The sequence below is a fragment of the Siphateles boraxobius genome, unplaced genomic scaffold (assembly GCF_051911475.1).
Source record: "Siphateles boraxobius isolate OS27281-9 unplaced genomic scaffold, OSU_SipBor_1 264, whole genome shotgun sequence".
Lineage (NCBI taxonomy): Eukaryota > Metazoa > Chordata > Actinopteri > Cypriniformes > Leuciscidae > Siphateles > Siphateles boraxobius.
In genome coordinates this window covers 110,001-117,720 of record NW_027508881.1, presented here as the reverse complement: position 1 = coordinate 117,720, position 7,720 = coordinate 110,001, and the positions used below count along the sequence as shown (strand labels likewise).

Genomic DNA, 7,720 nt, shown 5'->3' with positions numbered 1-7,720 from the left:
GCTGTGATATCAGATAAAACAAGAGCCGAACCTCACTGTGAACATCACTCTCTCACTCTCTCATTCTCTCTCTCTCTCTCTCTCACTCTCTCTCTCTCGTCAGCGTTTGTTCAGCCCACCTATGATGAGTCAGTCTCCCACTCGCTGACATTCTCAGCCAATCAGAGAGCTCACTGCTGCCACTGTTGCCGTCAGAGCCCTGGTGATGAACACACACACACACACACACACACACACAGCTACAGAGCCCTACCCATAATCCTGTGCCAGGCGAGAGCAGGGCATGAGAAACAGCAACTCTCTTTGGGTGGGACACAAACTCCACGTCTCCGTTTACTGACCCTGAGCATCCGGAGCGACGGACACTCACACACACTCATTTTTCTTGTAAAGCAGAATAAAGTAAAGTCAGATGTACGTGTTGGAATCGCACAACAGAACAAACACGACACTGCAAAAAGAAGAGAAATTATTAGTATGGAGAAGCAAACCAGTGTCAAAGTCTCAGGACTCACTCACCTGATTCAGTCATCATTCTTCTCATTAGTGCTGTTAATTAAGTCAGATCTATTTCTACAGCACTTTCTACAGTATAGATTGTTTCAAAGCAACTTCACAGTGATAAACAAGGAAAATAACAGAATCAATGATTGTATCCAGATCAGATAATAATAATAATAATAATACGTTTATTTTATATAGCGCCTTTCTCAAACACAAGGGTCGCTTTACATAGTGGGAAGGCAAGTATACACAACAGCAACAACTAAAACAATACAACAAAGACAAGTTATCTGTATGAAGCTATGAGTTTGGTGTGGAGAAATGATCATTAAACAAAAAGGTCTTGAGATGTGCTTTAAAGAAGGGAAGTGAAGGACAGTCACGAAGAGGTTGTGGGAGGCTGTTCCAGAGTTTGGGGGCCAAGGCACTGAAGGACCTGCCACCAGCGTGGGAATTATACGGGTGGTGATGGCGCAGTGGAAGACACTTAACCCCTAGTTGCTCCAGAGGTGTGCGACCTCTGACATATATAGCAATTGTAAGTCGCTTTGGATAAACGCGTCAGCTGAATGTAAATGTAAATGTTATACCGCGGCCATGGCCGCCGTTGCCCTACACTTTGGCCTTCATGCCCCGTGAAAAAAAATCATTGTACAGCCACAGTGGCCTGTGTGCCCTAGCCCTGTCCAAGTTCCATGCATAAAGCGCCAATGCGTCGATGTAATCATTATGAGCGCTGTATACTGATGTGCTGTGTTTTCAATTCATACCAGCAGCCTGAGGGCGCTCTACTGAACATTATAGTCCAAATTTGAAACACATGAAGAAGAGCTTTCGTCAATGCAGGAAATCCCAAATCCCCGACCACAAACAGAGCTAACAGATCGCAGTAACATGCAGATTATGTCGTTTTGAAGACTATAAACATTTTTGCAATGATATTTGACTTACCTGTGTTCTTCGAGCCATGTCAGGCATTTTCATAATAATAGATTATATGTATAATGTTATGCGAATCGATAGACTTTATCATCGTTGCATTATACATAAAATATTATATTTTCTGTCTGAGTTTTTTTATCTGAAGCCAAATCAGATCACAGAAGGTTATTTAGAACACTCGACTTGAGTTATAAAGTAAGTTTGCAGCACAAACATGGTTTTAATCTCATTAATTGTCGTGTATTGATGGTGTGCTAAGCTAATAAATAAAGTCATATGACATGATCTTGAAAAGCCTTGATCTTGAGTTTTAGACATATCATCTTCAGATTTTAAGTTTAACATGGTCAGACATGTGGCTTTAGCTGCAATGCATTTCTAGACTGATACAATGCAAACTTCAAATTTATTTTCATGAAGCTGTTTCATAAAGAAAAATTCTCATAACTTAATTTTTTTAAAATCTATTTATAACTATTTTTTTCATTATGACAATAATTAATTCTACATTTACAATAAACTACCAGGTGTCAGCTTTCAGATGAGATCATACTTGTGCTTTTAGAACAAAGGGTTCATGAACTGTATCTGTTTCAGTTTGGGTATGCCATTTCTGGGGATTTGTCAAAAGTGGGGTTGCAGCTTAACAAGTAGTAGTTGGAAACAGAGACCTCTTTCAAGGGTTTCAAGGGTTGCTGAATTTGACAAGCCCTGATCTCCCAATGCAATTGTGTTTTTGTAAATTGCACAATTTGACTTCTCTGAATCCATTGCAGTAAGGCCAGTCAGGCTCACCATGATGCACAGGGAATTACCATGTTATGGTATCAATCTGAATGGGGAAACCATCGAATTGTACTCAATGGCCTTTGTGCCCTCGTCCTCGTGCCCCCCCCAAAAAAAGAAAAGGTGGAGGCCAAATGGCCTTGCCCCTAAAATTACATAATTCCCACCCTGCCTGCCACCCAGGGTGGAAAGTCTGGAGCGGGGGATAGCCAAGAGATTTTGGTCAGAGGATCTGAGTGAGCGGGATGGAGTGTACGGGATCAGGAGGTCGCGGATGTAGGGGGGAGCAAGATTGTGGAGCGCTTTGAAGGTGAGTAGTAGAACTTTGTATTTGATCCAGGACGGAACTGGTAGACAGTGGAGTTGGTAGAGAATGGGGGTGATGTGTGCTGATCGTCTGGTATGGGTGAGGAGCCTGGCTGTCGAGTTTTGAATATATTGTAACCTTTGAAGTGATTTAACAAGGAGACCAAGGAAAAGTGAGTTGCAGTAGTCTAGACGGGACATAATGAAGCAGTTAACCAAAGTCTCTGCATCACTAACAGAGAGGAAAGGTTTGAGGCGAGCAATGTTACGGAGGTGAAAGAAGGCAGTCTTAGTGAGTGATTTGATATGAGGATCAAAGCTAAGGGTGGAGTCAAGCAAAATGCCAAGCTTTTTAACAACAGTGGTAGGGTGGACAGATGAACCATCAATATTGAGAGTGAGACTGGGAGATTTAGAGAGGATTCTTTTAGGGCCAATCAGCAGAAATTCGGTTTTATCTGTATTGAGTTAGAGAAAATTGTTTTGCATCCATAATTTTAAGTCAGAGAGGCAGTCAGTGAGGGAGCAGGGTGGTGGGTCAGAGGGAGAGTGAGTGGTCAAATAGAGTTGGATATCATCTGCATAACAGTGGAAGTTAAGACTGTGGCTGCGTATAATCGGGCCAATAGGGAGGATGTATATGAGAAAAAGGAGGGGCTCAAGTACAGAACCCTGGGGGACACCACGAGTGACAGGGGACTTGGAAGAGTGATGTGGACCAAGCGTCACAAACTGCATTTTGTTGGAGAGGTATGACTGGAACCTGCACCTAGACACGACCTGCACCTAGACAGGTCCTAGATGGAGGACCTGCACCTAGACACGACCACAACACATGATGTAGTCACATGGTTTCTCTTACCATTGCTATGCTGATGACACACAGCTCTACCTCTCATTTCAACCAGATGATCCCACAGTAGCTGCACGTATCTCAAGCTGTCTGGCGGACATCTCGGCATGGATGAAGGAACATCACCTGCAGCCCAACCTGGCAAAGACTGAGCTTCTCGTCCTCCCTGCCAATCCGTCTCTACAGCATGACTTCACCATCCAGCTAGAGTCATCCTAAATCACCCCATCAAGGTCGGTCAGAAATCTTGGAGTAATCTTTGATGACCAGCTGACCTTCACAGACCACATTACAAAGACAGCTCGATCATGCAGGTTTGCACTGCACAACATCAGGAAGATCAGGCCTTTCCTAACTGAGCTTGCAACACAACTTCTCGTCCAGGCCCTGGTTATTTCTAGGCTTGATTACTGCAATGCTCTTCTAGCTGGACTTCCATCATCTGTAACTAAACCTCTACAAATGATCCAGAATGCTGCAGCCCGCCTTGTCTTCAATGAGCCCAAAAGGGCCCATGTCACTCCTCTGTTCATCTCACTGCACTGGCTACCATTCGCTGCTCGCATCAAATTCAAGGCTTTGACGCTTGCGTACAGATCGACCACAGACTCAGCTCCGTCTTACTTTAACTCACTACTACAAGTCTACATCCCCACCAGAAGCCTACGATCGGTCAAGGAGCGACAGCTCGTGGTACCATCACAGCGAGGCACTAAATCACTCTCCAGAACATTCTCATTCACGGTTCCATTTTGGTGGAATGATCTCCCCACTCTCGACCATAATGCAGAATCCCTGACAACATTCAAAAGACAACTGAAAACTCATCTCTTCCGTGAGCACTTAACATAAAAAAACTTTCCTTCTCCTTTAAATCTTCCCTTGTCTGGCTTTTGCTACTCTGAGCAATGCCTGAACTTTGTATTTTGAGCACTTATTGCGTTCTTCTTGCCTCTTCACGATGACTCACTAGCTTTAGTCCTCAGTTGTAAGTCGCTTTGGATAAAAGCGTCTGCTAAATGACTAAATTTAAATGTAAATGTAATGAAGTCAGGCGGATCTGGGCTGGATCAGATGGAGGACCTGCACCTAGACACGACCACAAAGCATGATGTAGTCAGCCGTATCCAGATCAGATGGTGGACCTGCGCCAAGACACGACCACAACGCATGATGCAGTCAGCCGTATCCGGGCCGTATCCAATCAGTTCGAGGAGCTGCGGCTAGACACGACCACAACGCATGATGTAGTCAGCCGTATCCGGGCCGTATCCGGATAAGATGGAGGACCTGCGGCTAGACACGACCACAACGCATGATGTAGTCAGCCGTATCCAGGCCGTATCCGGATCAGATGGAGGACCTGTGGCTAGACACGACCACAACGCATGATGTAGTCAGCCGGATCCGGGCCGTATCCAGATCAGATGGAGGACCTGCACCTAGACACGACCACAGCGCATGATGTAGTCAGCCGTATCCAGGCCGTATCCGGATCAGATGGAGGACCTGCGCCTAGACACGACCACAACGCATGATATAGTCAGCCGGATCCGGGCCGTATCCAGATCAGATGGAGGACCTGCACCTAGACACGACCACAAAGCATGATGTAGTCAGCCGTATCCGGGCCTTATCCAGATCAGATGGTGGACCTGCGCCAAGACACGACCACAACGCATGATGCAGTCAGCCGTATCCGGGCCGTATCCAATCAGATGGAGGACCTGCGCCTAGACACGACCACAACGCATGATGTAGTCAGCCGTATTCGGGCCGTATCCAGATCAGATGGAGGACCTGCGGCTAGACACGACCACAACGCATGATGTAGTCAGTCGGATCTGGGCTGTATCCGGATCAGATGGAGGACCTGCACCTAGACACGACCACAGCGCATGATCTAGTCAGCCGTATCTGGGCCGTATCCAGATCAGATGGAGGACCTGCGGCTAGACACGGCAGAAGCGCATGATGTAGTCAGCCGTATCTGGACCGTATCCGGATCAGATCGAGGACTTGCGCCTAGACACGACCACAACGCATGATATAGTCAGCCGGATCCGGGCCGTATCCAGATCAGATGGAGGACCTGCACCTAGACACGACCACAAAGCATGATGTAGTCAGCCGTATCCGGGCCGTATCCAGATCAGATGGTGGACCAGCGCCAAGACACGACCACAACGCATGATGCAGTCAGCCGTATCCGGGCCGTATCCAATCAAATGGAGGAGCTGCGGCTAGACACGACCACAACGCATGATGTAGTCAGCCGTATCCGGATCAGATGGAGGACCTGTGGCTAGACACGACCACAACGCATGATGTAGTCAGCCGTATCCGGGCCGTATCCGGATCAGATGGAGGACCTGCAGCTAGACACGACCACAACGCATGATGTAGTCAGCCAGATCCGGGCCGTATCCAGATCAGATGGAGGACCTGCGGCTAGACACGACCACACGAATGATGTAGTCAGCCGGATCCGGATCAGATGGAGGACCTGCGGCTAGACACGACCACAACGCATGATGTAGTCAGCCGTATCCGGGCCGTATCCGGATCAGATGGAGGACCTGCGGCTAGACACGACCACAGCGCATGATGTAGTCAGCCGTATCTGGGCCGTATCCAGATCAGATGGAGGACCTGTAGCTAGTCACGACCACAACGCATGATGTAGTCAGCCGGATCCGGGCCGTATCCGGATCAGATGGAGGACCTGCGGCTAGACACGACCACAGCGCATGATGTAGTCAGCCGTATCTTGGCCGTATCCAGATCAGATGGAGGACCTGCAGCTAGACACGACCACAACACATGATGTAGTCAGCCGGATCCGGGCCGTATCCGGATCAGATGGAGGACCTGCGCCTAGACACGACCACAACGCATGACGTAGTCAGCCGGATCCGGGCCGTATCCAGATCAGATGGAGGACCTGCGCCTAGACACGACCACAACGCATGATGTAGTCAGCCGGATCTGGGCTGTATCCGGATCAGATGGAGGACCTGCACCTAGACACGATCACAGCGCATGATCTAGTCAGCCGTATCCGGGCCGTATCCAGATCAGATGGAGGACATGCGGCTAGACACGACCACAGCGCATGATGTAGTCAGCCGTATCTGGGCCGTATCCGGATCAGATGGAGGACCTGCCCCTAGACACGACCACAACGCATGATATAGTCAGCCGGATCCGGCCAGTATCCAGATCAGATGGAGGACCTGCGGCTAGACACGACCACAACGCATGATGTAGTCAGCCGTATCTGGGCCGTATCCAGGCCGTATCCGGATCAGATGGAGGACCTGCGGCTAGACACGACCACAGCGCATGATGTAGTCAGCCGAATCCGGGCCGTATCCAGATCAGATGGAGGACCTGCGCCTAGACACGACAACAACGCATGATGTAGTCAGCCGGATTCGGGCCGTATCCGGATCAGATGGAGGACCTGCGGCTAGACACGACCACAATGCATGATTAAGTCAGCCGGATCCGGGCCGTATCCAGATCAGATGGAGGACCTGCGGCTAGACACGACCACAACGCATGATGTAGTCAGCCGGATCCGGGCCGTATCCGGATCAGATTGAGGACCTGCGGCTAGACACGACCACAACGCATGATGTAGTCAGGCGGATCTGGGCCATATACAATCAGATGGAGGACCTGCGCCTAGACACGACCACAACGCATGATATAGTCAGCCGGATCCGGCCAGTATCTAGATCAGATGGAGGACCTGCGGCTAGACACGACCACAACGCATGATGTAGTCAGCCGTATCTGGGCCGTATCCAGGCAGTATCCGGATCAGATGGAGGACCTGCGGCTAGACACGACCACAGCGCATGATGTAGTCAGCCGAATCCCGGCCGTATCCAGATCAGATGGAGGACCCGCGCCTAGACACGACAACAACGCATGATGTAGTCAGCCGGATTCGGGCCGGATCCGGATCAGATTGAGGACCTGCGGCTAGACACGACCACAATGCATGATTAAGTCAGCCGGATCCGGGCCGTATCCAGATCAGATGGAGGACCTCCGGCTAGACACGACCACAACGCATGATGTAGTCAGCCGGATCCGGGCCGTATCCGGATCAGATTGAGGACCTGCGGCTAGACACGACCACAACGCATGATGTAGTCAGGCGGATCTGGGCCGTATCCGGATCAGATGGAGGACCTGCGCCTAGAAATCAACACTGAACTGACTTCAGCTGAACAACAGACGAAATCCATAATTTTCCTCTGTAAAGCTGCTTTGAAACAATCTGTATTGTTTAAAGCGCTATAGAAATACAGGTGA

The 7,720-nt window shown here is 49.0% G+C and overlaps 1 long non-coding RNA gene across 1 annotated transcript; it reads right to left on the bottom strand.

Annotated features, from left to right (window-relative positions):
* Window positions 1-674: 674 nt before the first annotated feature.
* On the bottom strand, window positions 675-2,731 carry LOC143752349 (uncharacterized). Its single transcript, XR_013207380.1, has 2 exons — window positions 2,405-2,731; window positions 675-940 (listed from the first exon to the last, which is right to left on the bottom strand). It is a non-coding gene; the product is annotated as an uncharacterized LOC143752349 (long non-coding RNA).
* Window positions 2,732-7,720: the final 4,989 nt, after the last annotated feature.